The sequence below is a fragment of the Podarcis vaucheri genome, assembly GCF_965113315.1.
Source record: "Podarcis vaucheri genome assembly, chromosome: 2".
NCBI classification, from domain to species: Eukaryota; Metazoa; Chordata; class Lepidosauria; order Squamata; family Lacertidae; genus Podarcis; species Podarcis vaucheri.
This window is the reverse complement of record NC_138760.1, coordinates 100,648,953-100,670,655: the sequence shown is the minus strand read 5'-3', so window position 1 is coordinate 100,670,655 and position 21,703 is coordinate 100,648,953. Positions and strand designations below refer to the sequence as shown.

The 21,703-nt window shown below is 44.3% G+C and overlaps 1 long non-coding RNA gene across 2 annotated transcripts in view; it reads left to right on the top strand.

The window, feature by feature from the left end:
- Positions 1-213: 213 nt before the first annotated feature.
- Positions 214-21,703, top strand: part of LOC309525490 — a 40,550-nt gene continuing 19,060 nt past the window's right edge. For both annotated transcript variants that reach the window (XR_014216342.1, XR_014216343.1), the window contains exons 1-2: positions 214-576; positions 1,267-1,450. This is a non-coding gene — a long non-coding RNA (uncharacterized lncRNA). The remainder of the gene's footprint in view (positions 577-1,266; positions 1,451-21,703) is intronic.

Below are 21,703 nucleotides of genomic sequence, written 5' to 3'. Positions count from 1 at the left end.
AAAAAAAATGAAATAAATCGAAATACTTTGCTTTGTGGTTGCAGCACATTGTAACCCAAGATCAAATGACTCCATTCTGTTATTAGTCTGTTTTAACTTTGTGAGGTCATTTTATGAACTGTGGTCAGGCGGAATGAGTTCCTTGCATTCCTTATGGCTAACTGGAGAAGAGAGCTGATAGTCCCACACTAGACAGATAGCTTATGGAAATCTGGCCACGGAAAAACTGACTAGTCTTGAAAAACCTGCAGGAGACATGTCTTGCTACATGATTACTCTTTAAAACTGCAATAGGTGTCTGCGGTTACAGAGCACAAGACTTCTGCAATTCTGCATTGTGAGGGAGCCAAGAAGTGAGCTTTTCCTGCATTTTCCAAGCCGAATGATATTTTGCTTCCTTTGAACTTTGCCAAAAGTTTATGGATGCCTTTTATCCTTGCTCTCCCTCCACCCCTGGCCTTCCAGGTCTGGGGGAAGCAGCAAAAAACTACCAAGCACGGCACTTGGAAACTCTGGCTTCTTGGCGCTGAGAATTTTTTTGTCACTTAGATGATCTGACAGGACTTCCGAAGAAATGTAAGTTCAGAAGCATAATTATTAATTTTCTTTACGGGGTGGGGCTTGCTAAAAAATTATGATGATAAGTAGGACACATCCTCATTAACAAATGATATTTGGAAAGCTGAGTAAGAAAACCCCTTATTAGGCTTGCCAATTTGTATGGTGGTCTCTTGCCAGCTTAACAGCTGTGCCAATCAGGTTCAGCAGCTAAAAATGTCTATCTTTGCAAGGGAAAGCTTCACCTGTTGAATTTCTCCTGCGAATTTTTAACATTTGCGGGGGGCGATACCCCCACCACTACCTTCAAAAATTGCTGGGCAGAAATACTTTGGCCCAGCATGATTTTTTAAAATTTCTATGGCCAGAGTGTAACACACAATGTGACCTTAATTCAGACTCCTAAATCCTTGTTGGATTAAATTGCTAATGAGCTCTGTAGGAAGACCCTGTGAACAACTGAGTAATGTTTTCCATGCCCCAAAGACCATGGCAAAGCATCCCTGAAGTCTCACATTTGCCCTCCATTGTATCATAAAATAAATAGACTTGCTGTCCTTGCAACTGATAAATGTGCCCGGGGGAGAAGGCTGTTAAAGAGGAGGACGTGTTGGTCCATTCTTAATGTTGAATGGAGAATATTTGTTTAGGAAAGACCAAATACTCCTGCTGTAAATTTAACTTCTTATTTTCCCTTTGATTTCACAGTTAAGACCAGCGCACACGGTCTTCTGAAAACGGCCTACAGAAATCTGTGCAGAGGGAGGTCAGCAAAAAGGCAGTGGTTAAGTGTTTTCATTAGAGGGGATTCAAAACACACAGGGCGAGATAAGGGAGATTCATATGCTCAGTGGATTTCAAACAAGCACATGAGTCACCGGCCAGCCATTTGGTAAGCAAGTATCTTTCTCTTTCCCAGCAGTATGATAAAACTCCAAGGTGGGGGTGGGCAGTGATGCCTTGATGTTGGGAGGCCAAAAAAGATGTGTGTGTGAACCTAGAAAGTTCCCACTGAGCGGAGGGGGAGAAAGCCAGACAGCCATTTATTTCAACACGCTGCTGGATTTACTTAAGTTTGTCATGCAGAATATCTAATATAGCTACTACTTGGATACTTAAAGAGAGAGGACGCATTTCAGGGATGTTCACGAGGTGTGTTTTGACAGACATGTCCCTAGTCAATAACATGGAAATTGGATCGGGGGGGGGGGATGAAAGGTTAGCTTGCTGTTTGGCTGCCCAGATACTAAATATAGACTCTTGACCTAGAGTGACACACATCGAGTTATATCATAAATGGGCAAGACAACATGAGCGTGTGTTGCTCTGACACAGCTAATTTTCAAGCTGCAGGTTATTTGCAGCTTGGAGAATTAAACTTCACTTTGGCGCTCAGAATACTTACAAAGCAAATATAACCAAAATCCCTAATGTGAAATAAGAGTAGTAGATTTGGCTCCAGTCTAGGGTAGATTGCTGTTTCCAAGCTGCTACCCTTAAGAACAGGGATTTTGAATTTTGTGGGGAAGGGGTAGGGAATAGCATGTGAGTTGATCTTTACTTGGACAATGGCTACCTTGCTTAAAAGAAAGACAGTAAAGCGTGGAGTGTAGACTGGAAAGATATAGTTTAAAATTCCTACTTGAACAAGAAGCTCACAAAATGACCTTGAACGTGCTACCTCTGGCTCTTGGACAAACCTACCGCACATGTGGTTGTGACGATAGAGAGGGGATGATGACACAAATGCTGGGTGGGTTCAGGATTCATAGAATCATAGAATCATAGAGTTGGAATAGACCACAAGGGCCATCGAGTCCAACCCCCTGCCAAGCAGGAAACACCATCAGAGCACTCCTGACATATGGTTGTCAAGCCTCTGCTTAAAGACCTCCAAAGTAGGAGACTCCACCACACTCCTTGGCAGCAAATTCCACTGTTGAACAGCTCTTACTGTCAGGAAGTTCTTCCTAATGTTTAGGTGGAATCTTCTTTCTTGTAGTTTGGATCCATTGCTCTGTGTCCGCTTTTCTGGAGGAGCAGAAAACAACCTTTCTCCCTCCTCTATATGACATCCTTTTATATATTTGAACATGGCTATCATATCGCCCCTTAACCTCCTCTTCTCCAGGCTAAACATGCCCAGCTCCCTTAGCTGTTCCTCATAAGGCATCGTTTCCAGGCCTTTGACCATTTTGGTTGCCCTCCTCTGGACACGTTCCAGTTTGTCAGTGTCCTTCTTGAACTGTGGTGCCCAGAACTGGACACAGTACTCCAGGTGAGGTCTGACCAGAGCAGAATACAGTGGCACTATTACTTCCCTTGATCTAGATGCTATCCTCCTATTGATGCAGCCCAGAATTGCATTGGCTTTTTTAGCTGCCGCGTCACACAGTTGGCTCATGTCAAGTTTGTGGTCACCAAGACTCCTAGATCCTTTTCACATGTACTGCTCTCAAGCCAGGTGTCCCCCATCTTGTATTTGTGCCTCTCATTTCCCCCCCCCCCAAGTGCAATACTTTACATTTCTCCCTGTTAAAGTTCATCTTGTTTGTTTTGGCTCAGTTCTCTAATCTGTCAAGGTCGTTTTGAAGGGTGATCCTGTCCTCTGGGGTGTTAGCCACCCCTCCCAGTTTGGTGTCATCTGCAAATTTGATCAGGACGCCCTTGAGTCCATCATCCAAGTCATTGATAAAGATGTTGAATAAGACCGGGCCCAAGACAGAACCCTGTGGCACCCCACTAGTCACTCTTCTCCAGGATGAAGAGGAACCATTGATGAGCACCCTTTGGGTTCGGTCAGTCAGCCAGTTACAAATCCACTGAGTGGTAGCATAGTCAAGGCCACATTTTACCAGCTTCTTTACAAGAATATTGTGGGGCACCTTGTCAAATGCCTTGCTGAAATCAAGGTAGGCTACATCCACTGCGTTCCCTTCATCTACCAGGCTTGTAATTCTGTCAAAAAACGAGATCAGGTTAGTCTGACATGACTTATTTTTCAGAAATCCATGCTGACTATTGGCGATCAATACTCTTGGATGCAGTTCATCTGGCCCTGGAGACTTGAATACATCTAAACTAGCCAAGTATTCTTGTACTATCTCCTTAGTTATTCTGGGCTGTGTTTCCTCTGCTGAATCATTTGCTCCAAATTCTTCAGGTCGGGCATTGTTTTCTTTATCGGAGAAGACTGAGGCAAAGAAGGCATTGAGGAGTTCAGCCCTTTCTGTGTCCCCTGTTTGCATCTCACCATCTTCTCCTCTGAGTGACCCCACTGTTTCTTCTTCCTTTTGCTACGGACATACCCATAAAAGCCTTTTTTGTTGCTTTTAACCTCTCTAGCAAGCCTGAGTTCATTCTGTGCTTTAGCTTTTCTGACTTTGTGTCTACATGTGCTGGCTATTTGTTTGAATTCCTCTTTGGTGGTTCCCCCCTTTTCCATTTTTGTACACATCCTTTTTTAATCTTAACTCAGTTAAAAGTTCTTTAGATAGCTACCCTGGCTTCTTTAGGCACCTTCCATGTTTCCGTCTCATTGGTATTGCCTGAAGTTGTGCTTTTACTATCTCCCTCTTAACAAACTCCCAGCCACCATGAACTCCCTTTCCTTTTAGTATTACTGTCCATGGGATCTCACCCAGCACTTCCCTAAGTTTTATGAAGTCGGCTTTCTTAAAGTCAAGAAATTGAGTCCTAGTATGCTTGGCTACTCCTTTCCACTGTATAGTAAACTTCAGAAGAGCATGATCACTCGCGCCTAATGATCCTTCCACTTCTACCCCACTAACCAGGTCATCAACATTGGTTAGGACCAGATCTAAAATGGCTGTTCCTCTTGTTGCTTCTCCCACTTTCTGGACAATGAAGTTGTCTGCAAGGCCAGTGAGGAATCTGTTTGACCTTATGCTCTTGGCTGAGTTTGACATCCAACAAATATCCGGGTAATTGAAGTCCCCCATTACTACTATCTCCCTTCCTTTTGCATGCTTGGCCATCTGTTCCAGGAAGGCATCATCTATGTCCTCCGTTTGGCTTGGAGATCTATAGTAAACTCCCACAATGAGGTCTCTGTTATTCTTCTCTCCCTTAATTTTGACCCAAATGCTCTCACTTTGGCTTTGAGGTTCTAAATCTTGGATCTCTTCTCAGGTATACACATCCCTGACATATAACGCCACTCCTCCTCCTTTCTTGTCTGGTCTGTTTCTCTGAAATAGATTGTATCCTCCCATTATTACATTCCAGTCGTGGGACTTATCCCACCAGGTTTCAGTGATGCCTATTATGTCATATTTAGTATGCTGTACCAAGAGCTCAAGCTCATCTTGTTTATTTCCCATGCTTTGTGCATTACTGTACAGACATTGAAGTCCATTAATCATTCCCCCGTGTCTCTTATTTAAGGATTTTTTCCTCCCACCACTAGGTCTGCGTGCTGTTTGCTCCATTTGGTCTATGACATTTGGATGATCATCTTCATCAATTGATAGACTCCTACCTTCAGGAGCACTGTCTCCCTCCCCCACATCAGTCAGTTTAAAGCCCTCCTGATGAGGTTTCTGAGATTTTTGGCAAAAACATTCCTCCCAACCATTGTGAGGTGCAGCCCATCACTTGCCAGAAGTCCATCTTCAAGAAACTGCAGTCCGTGATCTAAGAATCCAAACCGTTCCTGTTTACACAATTTGCGAAGCCAGCTGTTCACTTCCACTATTTTTCCCTCTCTCCCTGGGCCACGTCATTCAACTGGGAGGACAGATGAGATGACAATTTGTGAATTTAATTACTTCAATTTCCTGCCCAGAGCCTCGTAGTCTCTTTTGATCTTCTGGAGGCTATTGCTTGCAGTGTCATTGGTTCCCACATGAACCAAGAGGAAGGGGTATTTGTCAGTGGGTTTTATGATTCCTTGCAGTCGTTCAGTTACATCTTGGATCTTAGCCCCGGGGAGACAGCACACCTCCTGAGACATCTTGTCAGGCCCACAGATCACACTGCTTCTGTTCCCCTCAGTAGGGAATCCCCTATCACCACTACACGCCTCCTCTTAGGTTTGGTCGGGGTTCTTCCGTGAGCTGTCCATTCCAAGGTCGCCTGCACATTCCCTGAGGACTGATTCTGGGAACACTTCATTGCAGGATGGGCTGGGTCCCCACCAGTTTGAAGAAGGTCAGTGGGGTGGCCATTCTGGGGTGGGGGGAATGCCCTGGGCCCAGAGGTTTATGCCAAACACCTCCAGATCACCTATATACTTTTCTTGGGCAAGATGACTGAGAGGAAGATGGTTCAGCTGTAGACACTCTTTGAATTTCTTGATCCATTTCAACCTGGGTTGTGGCCCAGTTTTGAGACAGAATTTGCCTTGGTTGCCCACATGGATTACCTACTTTGGGAGAATGACGAGGGGATTGTGACCTCATTAATCCTCCTAGATTCCTCTCTTTAAAAAGGAAATTGGGGAAAACCAAATAAGTTGCTCTCTCAGCTTTAGCAAGTTATACTGCATAAAGGAGGGGATAAAAAAGCAAACTACTGTGTGTTCAAAACTGCAGAGGAATGGCAGGACAAACATTTTCAGAAGATATACAGAAGTACATTTAGACAAATATGAACAAATGTACAGCATCATTAACATTAACACACCTCATTAAAGTTATGGGTGAAATAGTATTTTAACCCTTTTAATTGTCTCTATAATGCACAATTCTACTAATGACAGTTGCTGGAAGTATGGGAAAGGCCAAGTGAATTTTATCCTCTGTTAGTAGGCCAGCCCAGAGGATATTCATGATGAGAACTCCTGTTCATGAAGCTGTGATCTAACCACCTGCACTCATCTGCAACGGTGGTCTCAAACGCACACACTGGTCTTAAATATTAAGTGAATGAAACTTATGTTTTCTAGACAGATTGAAGCTGGTTTGTGAAAAAAATGTATCAAACACCAGCAGTGGCATAGCGTGGGTTGCCAGTGCCAGGGATGGGCAAGTGTGTGTTCCCTTGGTGGCCAGTGCAGCTGGGATAAATTCCACGAGGTACATGACTGCCTGTGCTGCCGTAGCTGGTGGCAATGACTGCACACCTTCTTGGCTTGGCTTGACCAGCCCAGAGGTGGGGTGTTTGGACATCCCTTCACTGGCCATGAGGAGAAGGAGGCCCTGCCTCAACCCCAAAGGCCTGGTACGTGTGCAGCTTCCCTCCTTGTGGCTCCAGGAGGAAGCAGGAGTTCTGCCACGTGGCCTCGATAAGGGAGCCTGTTTGGGGGGTATCTGGTTGTGTCCCTCTCAGAGTTTTATGCTCAGGGTCACCACCCCTCTGAGCCCCCTGACACTATGCTACTGACCACCAGAATTTCTCAAGAAACTACAGGATTGATAGGGATCAGGGCTAACATGTACACAGTTTCAAAAACTAGTAAGGGGAGTTTACTGCATTTGGAGTAAGTTGTAATGCATGCACACCCTAAGTGGATGGACAGCTGAAGTAGAATGCCATCAACTTCTTTAAAACTGTAGCTTATGCACTTTTCATTTTATTTTTAAAGAGCCCCAATCCTTCCTCTCCATCTCTTTCCTTCCTGTCATTGAAACCACCAGAGATGCTTCTCTTTGATTATTCTTCATTGAACACTTGTAACATTCGCAAGTGTTTTGCTTGCATGTTGTTCCCATCATGTAAATGGACTATCTACATCAGTGCAAGCTGCTTCCATGAATGACAGGACACATGATCTGGAAATGTTCTGCTGGTATGGAGAAGCTCTATATGGTTAGAACAATATACAATGGTACCTCGCAAGACAAATGCCTCGCAAGACGAAAAACTCGCAAGACGAAAGAGTTTTTCATTTTTTGAGATGCTTCGCAAGACAAATTTCCCTATGGGCTTGCTTCGCAAGACGAAAACGTCTTGCAAGTTTGTTTCCTTTTTCTTAAAACCGTTTCCTATGGGAAACCGTGCTTCGCAAGACGAAAAATCCACAAGACGAAAAAACTCGCAGAACGAATTAATTTTGTCTTGCGAGGCACCACTGTACAAGAGAAGCAAAAGAGGAGGCATGTTAGACAATTACCATAGGACTGGGGTAACATTTTGGGTCAAAGCTCAGCATAAACAGTTTTTCACAGAGGCTTAAATCCTGTGGTGTGGAGCATCTTCATTGTACTTGGTGGTACCGGTTGGTGGACTGTTAGAACTATTTCCTTCATGGGCTTGCAAGAAGCATGTGGTTGGTCACAGGGGAAAACAGGACAATTTATATACACTTCCCTGGGAGGAAGCCCAGTGGAACCAAGTAGAACTTACTCCCTAATACAGTGGTACCTCGGGTTACAAACACCTTGGGTTACAAATACTTCGGATTACAGACTCCACTAACCCGGAAGTAGTACCTCAGGTTAAGAACTTTACCTCAGGATGAGAACAGAAATCGTGCGGCGGCTGCAGAAATGTCAGCGGCGGGAGGCCCCATTAGCTAAAGTGGTACCTCAGGTTAAGAACGGTTTCAGGTTAAGAACGGACTTCCAGAATGAATTAACTTCGTAGCCAGAGGTACCACTGTACAGATGTAATTAAGCAGGTATATATGCTGTCAGTGGACTCTGTGAGACTGATTCAACAGAGCTCTTACATTCTGTGCTCTTAGCACAGGCGGAACAGAGACGTTCCTCTGGTCAAGTGGTTGGGCAAGGCGGGTCTGTCCACAAAAAGGATTACCCAAGATTGCACAGGAGACTTGATGAGAAGGAGCTGTCAGGAAGAAATGTTTTTTTCTCTTCTGCAGGGTTGAGTTGTAGCTTGGAAAGGTTATTTTTCTTCTGCATTCCCCCCCCCCCCTAATAATGCCTTGCAAGATTACATCTCTCTCCCAGCGGTCAGATGTACACGATGTCTGTGTGACCCTCCAGCTTATGAATAAAACCCATTTCCCCTTCTTAGTCTTCCCTGTCTTCTTCCTCTCACAAAACAATGGCACAATGTAAGGCTTAACCCATAACATCTGTAACTGGCTCAGCAAAGGCATCAACAACACTGAAACTGCGGGAAGAGAGAATAATGCTTGGCCACCTTTCTTGTCCTTTTACTCTTTCAAGAGTCATGCAAACGGCCTCTTGGCAAAAAGGTCTCTAGAATTTATATATCTATTATGATATCTATATTGAAATGAAACAAAACCCTCTTTTGATCACTGCTGGACTCTTATTCCTGCCCCTGCAAAACCTATTCAATACTAAATTTTATTCAGGTTCCTTCATAAAATGTTGAATTGTCTTGGGAAGCTAATAAAGGCACACTGACGTCAAAATGAAACATAAAAGGCAGATGTTTCTTGTTACAATTATTTACCCACAGCCACTTTTCCTTGTTTTTAGACAGTGCAGGAGATTATTAAATGGGCCATGCTAACTTGCTAATTATTGTTTCCACCATCGTCCCTGCCAAAGGTTTTATAATAGACAAAGCTTTCTTCGACAATGTATGCATTATTAAATTCATTCCCTTTGTTTTTGTTAATGAAATTTAATTTATATAGATCCACAACACAGATGGTATCATTAGATGGCTAGCTGACTTAGAAAGATCAGTCAGATGCATCTAAGATTAGATCATTTCTTAGATTATATTGTGAACTTGCCAAAGGACCTGCGTTACGCAAGTATTGATTATCAAATTTATGTTTGTCCACATCACCTTATTGTTAATGGGATGCTATGCAATCACGTATCCAATTTGTCTAAATTTCTTTGATATCTAGATGCAGAAATGATGCAGAAATGAGATAGTTGCTTGAAGCAGTTCAGGAGATCAGTAGATTCAATAACTGGCCTTCTCAGAGGCTAGGAAATACCTGGACAGGGGCAAAAGGACCTCCTCCTGCCCCACTAAGCTGAGGATGTTGTAAATCAGGCATCTATGTAAAGAAAACAAGAGAAAGACTGCAATTTGGGATAGGCAGGGAAAGACACAGGAGCTGAATTAGGGCTCTGTGTGGGTTAAAGCCTCAGCGCCTAGGGCTTGCCGATCGAAAGGTCGGCGGTTCGAATCCCCGCGGCGGGGTGCGCTCCCGCTGCTCGGTCCCAGCGCCTGCCAACCTAGCAGTTCGAAAGCACCCCCGGGTGCAAGTAGATAAATAGGTACCGCTTACCAGCGGGAAGGTAAACGGCGTTCCGTGTGCTGCGCTGGCTCGCCAGATGCAGCTTTGTCACGCTGGCCACGTGACCCGGAAGTGTCTCCGGACAGCGCTGGCCCCCGGCCTATAGATGTGAGATGGGCGCACAAACCCCAGAGTCTGTCAAGACTGGCCCGTTCGGACAGGGGTACCTTTACCTTTTACCTTTAAGTATCTTACAGTGGTGCCCACTAGGAAGGGAAGGGAGGCCAACAGTAGGTGGAAAGGCAGAGTCAATGACAGGATTATAAGTAAAGTACTGACTGGTTGTAAGTAAAACTGCAGGCAGGTGAGGGCTGGCTCAGGACAGATTGAGATGGGTAAGATATTGGTCCACCTGCCCTAAAGGACCAGCCTTCACTGCTTGGGGTGCTTCTTGTCCATTGTGGAAGCACTGTACTTCAGTCTGCTGGGGTATTTAAACGGTGCCCCCACCCACATTCACCCTGTATATGTGTAAATATCTGCAAACACTTCAAAATGCCTAAAGGCTCCAGGGACCTCCTTCTAAAGGACACCAAACCTGGGGAAGCACTGCATCCCTGGAACTTCTCTGACTTGAAGAAGTGGGTGAACAAAAGAATAGGATGCAGCCCAGTGCAGAACAGATGAGGCTGATCTCACCATCCATCCTTCACCCTGAGTATGTACGCAGAGCTGGCCCAAGATGTTTTGCTGCCTGAGGTAAAGGGCATCAGAAGCTGATGGGGTTGGCAGTTGACTCTTATACCAATACTGTCAGTGGCATAGTTTCGCCCTCTGGGAAGCTGGTAAGCAGTGAGGGTACAGAATGGGCTGTGTGGCACTTGCAGGTCTGTCTTCCAACAGAATGGTATGGCCAGGGACACAGGAGAAAGGGCTGTCTCTGGTGCCGCCTCCTCCCAACTGCTGCCTGAGGTGCTTACCTTACTCTGCCTCATGTTAGGGCTGGCCTTATACAACAACAACAACAATTTATTATTTCTACCCCGCCCATCTGGCTGAGTTTCCGCAGCCACTCTAGTCAGCTTTCAACAGAACATTAAAAACATAATAAAACTTCAAACATTAAAAGCTTCCCTAAACAGGGCTGCCTTCAGATATCTTCTAAATGTCAGATAGTTGTTTATTTCTTGACATCTGATGGGAGGGCGTTCCACAGAGTGGGTGCCACTACTGAGAAGGCCCTCTCCCTGGTTTCCTGTAACCTCACTTCTCGCAGGGAGGGAACCACCAGATAGCCCTCAGAGCTGGACCTCAGTGTCTGGGCTGAACGATGGGGGTGGAGACGCTCCTTTAGGTATACTGGGCCAAGGCTGTTTAGGGCTTTAAACCCCACACTTTGAATTGTGCTCGGAAACGTACTGGGAGCCAATGTAGGTCTTTCAGGACCGGTGTTATATGGTATACACATCTACACTGTCCTGGCCTTGCTCCCTCCACCATCCTCTTGCCCCACCCCCAAAAAAAGATATTAAGTGTATGCAACACATTATTAAAAACAAAACAAACTAACTAGCTAACAAAGAAACAAAAGTTACTGAACTGCAGCAATAGAAGTCGTTTTTTTTATTTTAAGAAATGCTTAGTCTTTCTGTCAACTTAAAAGCCTGCCATTTGCAGAGCTCCAGAATACAATTCATAAACCCTGCTAAGTGGCGGAACGGGCTTTACAGTATAGCTGTCGAGTCCACATCCCCCCTTTTCTTTACCCCTTTCCTCCCTAACATAATACATTTTTTTCCAACTCAGCAAGTTTTATTCCCTGCTGGCTGCTTTTGGCCTGCTATTATATTGCACCAATAACATGCCCACATGACACTGTAGTATCTTTTTACAGTATAATTGCATGTACATATTTTCATTCGTAGCCCGAAGCTTCATTTAAGGGCGCATGGTAAGAATCCGTGCTCCACCAGACACAGAACAAAATAATCAATAATTCCAGACAAATCTGTTTTTATAGCCATTTCTATAATAAAACAATATAAAGTTACAGCGTATAAGGAGACATATTAATGTGACTTTCCATATGTAGTGTAGCTTTTAGGTCTCTTAAACCTTCAAGTTAATAATGCCTAAGGATCCCATTGTGAGTTCAACTACACTTTTAAAGGCATGCATGCCTTAAAGTGTGCTTTAATAGTAATATATTGCTCTGCACACAGTCAAAGAAGCAATAGGCTGGATGTCACTAGGCTTCTTTATGATGAATACATGTAGAATATATATCGAGGACAGGATCCAATGGACTGTAGCCAGAGCTTCTGCATGAATTGGGATCTGGGAGGCCGGTCCCAACCTCTGACATCCTGTACATCCCCCACCCAATATATTCAAAGGAGAAGATTCTGCAGATTTGTGTTTGATACAGAACAAGAAGCTGAGGAGATGTATCATATATTTTTCAGATGACTAGGGAAGAGGCCATAGAGCGCATGCTTCATGTGGAAGGTCCCATATTCCATACTGGCATCTTCATTTAAAAAGATTACATGGAAGGTTATGGGAAAGGCATGGCTGAAACCAAATGCAACCTGGTGGGCTCATGATGCCTCTGCAGCCCCCAATATCTGCTGGTTGCTTCCTGGCAGGCGAACTGGTGCAGGCAGGCAGCGGTAGACAGCAGCAGTGCCATCATGGGCAAGCCACCTGCCATTTTACTTTCATTTACTTCATTTAAGAGATCTGGAGTCCACCCTTCACCCAAGGGCATGAGGGTGGCAACAGTTCCTGCAGTGCCCCAACATCAGGGCCGGCCCACCTATGAGGCAAGGTGAGTTGACCTCCTCAGGCGGCAGGATCCACAGGGGCAGCAGGTCTGGCCTCCCAGGAATGCGTCACCTGGTGCCACTGCCATAGTGGTAGCAAAAGCTGCAGCACACTCCTTGGGCAGCCTCTCGCCTCCCCATGCCGTCTCTGCAGTGTCTTGGCGAATAGGAGGCCTTGCTGGTCTCCCCCAACCCTTGTTTCTGTATCCCCCGCTTGATCTTCACTTATCCCATCTTCCCAGCTGGGGCTGGGGTGGGGAGCGCCATATTGCAGTACCAAAATGTATTGGGCTGGCCCGTTCTAGGTGTTGTCAGCAACTTAAAAGGGCAGAGCAATTAAAACTCATAACAGAAGCAGAAATCTATTTCAAAATGCCCACTGCAACAGGGAAGTCATTGGTTCCACGAGAAGGGAGCCTGTTTAATATCAGCCAGGAAGGAAACTGGAGATTCCCTGCCTACTGTATTATGGTTGTTCCCACTGGGACTAATAGCAGCTTTAGCAAAGGAGGGGCAAATCTGGATCAGAAATGTGCCCTGGGAGGAAACTCAGCTTTACTGCTCCAATCCAAATCTGATTGCAGATCTTTTTCTTGTATCACATCTGCTCTGAGAGGCCCACACAAATAATTTCTTATCTTCCTCTTTTTTACACTTGAAGGGAGCTTCAGAGCTGTGACCTGCTGATATGAGGTTGCCCCACATGCTTGGAAAAAGGGAATGCTTTGTTGTTATTTGGCCTTCAGTACTGGAATACCCAAAGTGTGAAGTAGTTTGCTTTTTTATCAGTGAGATAACTGGTGATATTTTAGGTTGCCAATTAGCAGATTACCAATTTCAATTCAGTGGAATTGCCTCATGTTATGAACCTTGGAAGCAGAATTGTCTTATCGCACTCATTGCAGTGGCAGGTTCTAATAGGCCTATAAATATAATCTCCCAATACCTTGATGGCGATCTTTTCCTTAATTCCTATTCGGTGTGAAACTTCTTCTTTTTTGACACAACCTTTCCTTCATCAGTAGTCTAATTTTGGGATCCTAATCTACACGTACTGTATTACCCAAGGTGGGCTTTGTGGCATCTCACACAGAGCAGTGTAAAGGCTCCCTGGCTATAGATCCTGACCAATATCCACTGTTCTTGAGCATGACTCCCCCTAGTGAAAACGCAAAGCTTTGCATTACCCAAGTGTAATGTTCAAACTTCCCAAACCAACACCATGCCAAATTATTATTTTAAATCAGGCTTCCTCAACCTTGGCCCTCCAGATGTTTTTGGCCTACAACTCCCATGGTCCCTAGCTAGCAGGACCAGTGGTCAGGGATGATGGGAATTGTAGTCTCAAAACATCTGGAGGGCCAAGGTTGCAGAAGCCTGTTTTAAATCATAGCCTTGTTAATGACTTCATTCTTTAAACAACTTGTCCAAGAAATGCAAACATCTGCACAACTGATACTGTGAGAAATTCAAATTGTTTGGGTTGTCCAATAGGTAATCAAGGTAGGAGATATCTCAAGATCTCTTTACCTTGCCCTTTGACTACCAAAAGAGATACTTTTAGGACTCCGTCCCAGTGCTTTTCTTCTAGAAAAAAAAGTGCCGGTACTGTGTACCCTTGACTACCCCCAGAAACAAAGCACTGCCCCCATGATCTTGACTGCAATTTGCTTTAATGTATTTAATGCTCACTTTAAGGCAATGTCCTAAGTTCTTAGGTGCCCTATCTATAAGACTTCATTGCAAACAATAAACAGACCAGACATTTTGAGTACACTGCCTGCCTTAAGTAGTGTACTCCTGGATGAGAAAATGTGCAACCTGCACTATAGGAATCAAAGGCAGAACTCTTCATAATACAAAACAATTAGATACTTTACCCTGTGATGGAAGGTATATATAGCCTTTGCAGAAGTATCCCAAGGCCTATGGAGTTGTATGAAATATTTTTGAGTAGCCAGACATTTTAATGATTGCTCTGTACTGCTTCTAAAGATCTTTCATGTTGCTGTTCACCAGCATAATGTTCTGTGAGAGGACATTATATAAAATGTGTGTGTGTGTGTTTCAAAATTAAAATTCCACCTTCAAAAAAAGGTAGGGAAACGGCATGTGGAAATCTCACAGAAATGCCAGTGGTTCCAGCAGATCTGGAACTGTAGTTTTCTTTCCTGTGGTTGGTTTGTCTCCGAATCCTCCCGGCTGGAATTTTGCCTGAGGTGGCCGGTGGGGTGGGGTGGGGGTAGGGGAGTGTGAATGTCACCACCTCCACAGACCTCACATGTTCTGTTGTAAAATGACACTTCTCAAAGTGTTTCATAACTTGTGTGCTGCTTCCATTTGGGCTCTCGCACACATTTGACTTCTCTCCCCCCCCCCACACCCTGCTTCCTCTCAATTTTTAATCGGGGCAGTCATATGTTGTTAGCTGCTTTATCTCAAGGGCAGCAAGCTGGCTCAGGAAGGAAGGAGGGAGGGATGGAAGGGAGGCGAGGTGACTAGACTGGATGGTGGGCCTTGTCCATAATAATAACAATAGTATTAGTAGCAATAAAAATAATAATCAGCCCCAAGAAGTCAAGGAGGGCTTCCTACGATTGCAAAGCGGGATGCTGTTCCAAACAACAGACATTGGCTTTGCAGCGTTCAAGCAATCTGAGAAATACATAAAGTATTGTTATGAGTTTGAAGTGTTAAGCTGTGTGCCAGACCCCTCTAGTCCCTGGATCCAACAAGTGTTAGAATTTAATCAAGGCTTCTAATTCTTGGAATAGCCTGACTAGCCTCCTGCAGAGGTGATAGCCTGGGTGAGGGGGAATTAAGATGGCAAATGGGTGGGACCATCTCCCTCAACAAGATCCTTTTGAGTATTAATGCTGTGAACCCCTCCATCTTAGGCTCAGGTTGTATATATGTATAAATAAACCATATGTCATAAAGACACCACAGTCTCCGCTGTGCCTCATTCCCAAAAGGAAACATGCCTGGAACCCCCTGGAATCTCTCACGACTCAGAGATTGGATGGTGGGCAACAGCACTGTATGTAAATTATGTATCCCTTCTAAAAAAAACCCCTCATTTAAGATTTAGAGCTGTGCGAAACATCCACAGACAGAAAGCTGGCTGCAGGAGACCTAGGATATATATGTATGCAATTTGTATAAGATGGTTAGACTAACACTCTTATGCCAACCATAAAAGAAAATAAAAAATACATTCAGTGGCAAAGTGAATTATTTGCCCCAGTTCAAGACCCCAGATCAATCCAGACAGAGCAAAAGAGTTGTAATTCTAGAGGACTGGGTTCATGACCAGTCGAAGGTGAACGAATCTTATGGAACAAATAAGCAACTGTGTATGCTCATTGCTTGATAAGCTGATAACGTGTAAATGTCCTGATTTCCCAGACAAGAAACCGAGGTTAATAGCTAACGCTGTTTTCCAAGGCATCCAATGAGTTACAATTTAAGAGAGGGTCAAGAAGATTTTCTAGCCTGTATCTGCTCCAGCAGTTAGTTGCGGCATGTGCAGCATATTCCTGAATTCATTTACTATGAAGTACCGTATTTTTCGCCCCATAGGACGCACCGCCCCATAAGACGCACCTAGTTTTTTTTTTGGGGGGGGGAAATAAAGAAAAAAAATTTATTTCCCCCCCAGCCTGAGCTTCCCCCGACCCCAGCCCCCAGAACAGGCTGCTGCTGCAAGCCTTGTGAGCCCGCCGGGACCTCCCGCCGGGCGCGCGAGGCTTGCAGACACCTTCCAGAAGCACGGGCATCCTCCGGAGGGCGCCCCGTGCTTCGGGGTGCAGGCTGCCACCCCAAGCCTCGCGCGCCCGGCAGGACCTCCCGCTGGGCGCGCGAGGCTTGCGGACACCCCCCTGAAGCACGGGGCATCCTCCGGAGGGTGCTCTGTGATCTGGGCTGCAGGCTGTTGCCCGCAAGCCTTGCGAGCCCACGGGAACTCCCCCGGGCTCACAAGGCTTGTGGATAGCTTCCTGAAGCCTGGAGAGCGAGAGGGGTCGGTGCGCACTGATGCCTCTTGCTCTCCAGACTTCAGCGAAAGCCTGCATTCACCCCATAGGATGCACACACATTTCCCCTTCATTTTTGGAGGGGGGAAAAATGTGTCCTATAGGGCGAAAAATACGGTAGTTCTTTTGAAGTTGGTGAAAGTTTTCCATATATTTTAAGGAGGAAAGCGGGACTCTTAATGTGATTAAACTGGAGCTCAGCATGTACTGAACTTGCTGCTCCTGGCATTCCACGTTAAAGACATACACTGACTGGAGGACTAATCTTCATTCTAACGCCTACCCTTAAAAACCCATGCCGTGGTGGAAGGAAAGGAAAAAACACACACATGCATATTTAGAAGAATTTGCTCGTTGTACCAATGGAAAATTGAACTGCAGCAGCACAGTGAAATCCAAGATTTAATCTGGGTTTGGAAAACGGAGAAAGCACAATTGCTGAAGAAAATGCACTGGTTACATAACTGACCAAGCCCAGGCTTAAATCATTAACATGTGATCATGTGCGGTACACTTTCTGTTTCCAACAAACCGTTCTGGGATGCTTTGGAAAGGAAAGCACAACAGACCCCCATCTTTGTGGCCTGTTAATCTTCCTGAATGCATTTGTTTGGTTTCATTTAGTGTAGCAACTTGATGTATTTAGAGCATGAAAGGTGGTTGACCGAGCATGACTTGCAAGATCACAGCAAACAATGTTTTTCTAGTATTAAGCAAAATCCATAGTAAAGACATGAGACCATCTGATCTCAGGTTACTCAGCTAAGGAGAGGGGGAAAAACCCCTCTCCCTCTGCTCCCTACTGATGCTGCAGATGCCAAGAAGGGACTGGATCTCTTGCTACTTATTTGTGGGATGAAGTTGCGTACGGCTGCAACCATATTCACATCTCTGCTGCAGAGGGTGGTGCTAGCACTCAGCAGGGGTCATCTTTGGATCTGGAATCGGTTTCCAACTCCAGGGCTGAGAAACTAAGCACTGGATGTGTACTGAACAAAACATATTGGAAACATTAAAACATAACTTGAAACCATGATATAAAAAAGACAAAAAATTGAAGAAGGGCGGGGGAGGGGAAAACCTTATCAAAAATAACTCATCTGCTCTCAAAAGCCTAGGCAAAGAGGTGCGTCATTGCTAACTGGTGAAAAGAGCACAATGGTGGTGTCAGAAGCACCACCAAAAGAAGGAAGTTCCTTAAGCAGGGGGCCACCACTGAGGAAGCCTTACCTCGGACCTCAGCAGTAACCAGTAGTACCAGCAGAGCCTCTCTTTCTGATCTAACATTCAGTCAGATCTATATGGACTTGGGATCCAAGTTGTTTAGGGCTTCATATGTTAACATAAGCACCTTGCGTTGTGTTATGAGAGAGGGAGAAAAGTAATTATTTCATTTTTCTCTAACTTGCTTTGTATTGTTGTATTGTACAGTGAAAGACAAGTAAGAAACCTTACAAATAAATAATTAAAGCAGAAGCCTAAACCTATATTCTTTTAAATGTGTTTGTGGGAGGGGAGGGTTATTGGTCTGTTTTGTTCTTGTTTTTATTACGTATTTTGAGTTTTTATTTTTTATTTTTATGCTGTGAACCCCCCCATCATCCGAAAATCTCAGTTCAAACAAATAAAAAACCCTAAGAGATCCAATAAAACAATAAAACCATTTGAAAGACTGAGCACATTGAAAGACTGAGGAAAGATGAGCAATTGCAAGATTGACTACTCCCTCACATAAAAACACCTATGCACTTCGGGGCAAAGACTATAAGCTGGCCTCTTCTTCTTAAACTAGCTTTCTGTTTTCAGAGGCTTCTGATGTGGGGAGCATTGGTGGTGAATGGTGGGGAAGTACAGCAGATTGTAAACCACATAAAGGGGAGTGGGCCTCTTGCCCCCACATAATACACAGTGGTGTTATTGGAGTCAGGGGGCGCTGCAACCGTATTGTGCAGGCAGATGGCAGCTGACTGGTTAGCAGTGACCCATCATCAGTCTGTGCTGCTGATGTCATCAATTCATGCCACACCTCACTTGCTGCTGCTATTTATTAATCCGCTCTAAATTTATTGTTAAGCTGCTGATGCTGGGAAACATTTGCACAATCCCCTGGAGAATAATTATTTGATCCTTTCTTTCCCCCTTTCGTCTACTTACTGACATAAAATGCATGGACACCCAGAATGAGGTCATGAAGAGAAAGTTAATGCAGTTCAGATGGATGTTTTGAGAAGCTGGTGGTTTACACAGCATGCAAGGCCCTCTAAGTTTGGCATGTTAAAATTCCCCAAATGTGCACCGGGATAATACGGAAACTAAAACAGAATATTTTATGCAAACATCCCCTAATCTGAACAGTTCTGGCTCTAGGAGGTTATTGCGTTCCCAGAGAATTTGAATATGTTATCCAAAATGAGATGCTAGTTGCAAATTGAGAAAAACGGAGGTCTGACAAAGTGCAGAGCTCCGGAAACACAAGTATAACAAGCAAATAATCAGCTCCAATTTAGCTGCAGGAGGCTGTAGACTTGGTGTTTATGGAAGGCCTTGTCAATGCAGCACTGGCTCCATCAGCTATCAAAGCTTTAAATTTAGAATTTAGGGCTTATCTACACTCCCCCTTTACCCTGCTCTTTCTACGCAGAGGTCTGCACTTTTACATTCCATGTCCAAGCATTTTTCCTTGAACTTTCCCTGTGGAAAACTGCTCTTTAAAGCAAACGTCAGTTTGGGTTTTCTGTGGATTAACGTTTGCTCCAATGGAGCTTTAAAGAGTTGGTTTTCATGAGGAAAGCTCCAGAGAGAGAGAGAGGTGCTCAGGCACAGAGACACGGACTGTGCCTGGAAAGAGCAGAGTAAAGGTTAAGTGTGGATAAACCCTAAGCAAATTGTTGTGCTATCTAACCCAAACAAAAGAATGCTGAAATTACATTGCTCAGTATCTCTTTATTGCATATCCCTGCCCACCTGCAACATGCCTTCCGCAATACACTTCAGATTTTATCTGGACACAGGTATGGCCAATATCAAGAAAGAGGATGGATCATTAACAGGTCCAGGGGAACTTGTGTGGTGTAAGAGGTGGTGCTCTTGCCATATCTTCTCACTAGAAGGTGTATTGTGCAGGTATTGTAAAACAACAACAACAACAACAACGTTTGTGGGCTGAACTCACCCTTGCTGTGTAAAGTTTGTGCTCTGACCAGTGCTGCAGTTTTGGCTAACTCAACACTGCATGACTAATATTATTAGACATTCTTAAAACAACAACAATGTGCTGCAGCCAAAGGACAATGTCGCAGTGCTAATGCCGCCTAGGCTGATTAATTGAGCAGTTGATGCATAATTTGTCAATATTAAGACTGAATGTTCTGTTGACATCTGTTCCTCATTCCCCTTTGCCTGTGGTGTAAGTACATTAATAGTGGATGTAATACTGCCACCTTCTGGTTGCAGACAGTGGTAGGAGGCCTATAGCGAATAAAAAAGCTTGCAATAGCAATAGGATTTGAAATGTCTTACATGTCACCACAGGGAACCCCAGCGAAACCCAGGGCGAGAATCAGAAAATTTTCCAGGATGTTGCATTGGATCCTATTTTTTTGTTCATGGTCCTTTTATTTACAAGACCATGTAGCTTCCGTGTTACAGTGATTTATTGCACTTATCTATTTATTTATCCCAATGTATCCCACGGTATCACAAAGGAAATCTTTTTGGGTTAGAAGAACAGTAGTTGAAAAGGAACAGTGTCCAGTGGCAGCTGGTAGAAATTCTGGCAAGGCGAGGCTCAAATTATGCTGTGGTTGACCACTTGTGAATACTCATGCTTACATAAACACTGATGGCTACATGTGGCTTGTAATGTTGGAAGAGGCCTTGAACTGAACATACTAATTTTCTTCAGTCTTTCTTTTTATATTTTCGATGGTTTCCTTTAATCCATCTACTGGTGTAGATCCTAATCCCTTGCTGCTGACCTATTTTTGAATCTTCTCAAATACGCCTATATGTCATCAACAAAAATAAAGCTACAATGTCAGAATCGGGCCCTTTTAACTTGACACGGTTTTGTTTCGTTTTTTCAAATTAACCTCAGCCTTTAATTTTTTTGGGGGGTGTTATGTACTGAGTTGAATAGGATCCAAACTGCAGCAGTCTGATTGGTCCTAGAACAATAGGATCCAAAAGGCAGCAGTCTGATTGGTCCTAGAACAATAGGATTCAGAATGCAGCAGTCTGATTGGTCCTAGAACAATGCAGCACTATGATTGGTTGGCAGGAACCACCCAATCCTGCTCCAGATAGAAGTGAATCCACAACCTGATTGGCTTACAGTAGAATTCCGGAATTAGCCAATCATGTGCAGCCCATTGTGTAAATAATGTATATAAAGCAGATACTGTGAGGGGACCTTCATTCATTCCTCCTCACCACTATGAGCTGAATAAAGAGCATGAAATCACTTTGCGACTCTGAGTATATTTCAGGGGGTGAGGTGGGTGAACAGGATCATCTTCCTCTTCTCTATTTCAACACAGCGATGGCAGCAAAAATTTATTTTCATACGCCTATGTGTGAATCTAAAAGTCCCTCGGCAAGCTTTCACACTCAAGAAAGGATGTGAATTTATGACATCTCCCAGAGGATTCCGGCTCCATAAATTTAATAGGTTGGAACAGCTTTAATCCTTGCTTCCATATGTTTTCTGAAGCATGGGATGATATTGTAGCCGTTTCCCTCCTCATGGGCAGAGCAAAAATTCAAACTAAGGAAAGGAAGACTTTTCCTCTGACAGCATTTGGCACTGTCCTTCGGTTTTTACCATTCTTTGAACCACAAAATGAGCAGCCATTACTAGTCTCATACCATTGTTGCTGTTGTTATAGTCACGTAGAACCATGTATACAGTCATGTATGCACAGTAACAAACAAAAAGACAGGTCCTTTCTTCATCCGAGGAGGGATGCCAACAGAGAGATGACAGGAAGATGGAGATAATGGCAATGGTTTCAGTTGTCGATACTCAATACGAGTTGCAGTGTGGAATAGGAACCAAGGGGTGAAGTGAAAGGTTCTGCAGAAATGGTGGGTTTTGAAGGGGCAGCATCACGCAGTTGTCATGGAAGGAAGTTCAAGGGATACAGAGCAGCTAGGAAGAAAGGGTAGAGTTTTTTGAGAAAGCAAGAAGG